This window comes from Cyprinus carpio, chromosome A4 (genome assembly GCF_018340385.1).
Source record: "Cyprinus carpio isolate SPL01 chromosome A4, ASM1834038v1, whole genome shotgun sequence".
Lineage (NCBI taxonomy): Eukaryota > Metazoa > Chordata > Actinopteri > Cypriniformes > Cyprinidae > Cyprinus > Cyprinus carpio.
The window spans coordinates 31,885,110-31,885,955 of NC_056575.1; positions in this window are offsets into that span (position 1 = coordinate 31,885,110).

Genomic DNA, 846 nt, shown 5'->3' on the forward strand with positions numbered 1-846 from the left:
ATCATGCGATGAATCGACAGCGTCATGATAATGAAATCCCACGTACATCAACATGAAGAACATTCAGCAATATTTAATGTGTGGCTGAGCAGTGTAGCAAAAGATAATCATGTGATTCTGTATTGTAATAATATAGAAAAATCAAAGGGTCTCAAACAGAAACGACTCTGAGCGCTCACTTAAAGGAGTCGTAGAGTTGACCCGTCTGAAAATGATTCACTGTTGCTAGAAAGTATTATTGTGACCCCCTAAAGCAGGGACGGACTGGGACTAAAAAACGTGGTTTTGGAAGAAAAGTTGTATTTTCAATATATTGTTTTTTTATTTTATATTGACATGCTAAATGTGATGGAAACCTGAAAATTGTTAAGTGTAAACCATTGTTAATTACCGAGTGAGATCGGGATTTTCTGTGACACAGATACGTGTTTCTGTCTGCTCTATTCCTATTGTTTGTACAGGTATGTTTGTACAGTAATGTTATTTCTATGTGTATTTTCATGTTGTAAATAAATTGTTTATTTTGATTGCGATCATCATAAAAACAGTAATTAGACGAGGCTTTCTTATGGCATCTGTGTGTAGAAATGTTAATAGGTCACGTGATGCTGGCAGTTTGTGTTACATGTTCTGAACCATTGACGCGAAACAAAAGATTTGGTCAAACTGTTAGCTTCATGAAGCAGAATTGTGAAACTCGTTCTTACTAGATATTGTTGAATAATGTTTTTTTTATTATTGTGGTTTACAAATAGTCTTGTTGTTGATGTACAATATTAAAGTTGAGTCACTGTACTCACATGTACTGTTTAAATATGTTTGTTGTACCTTTCTGTGTAGTAATTG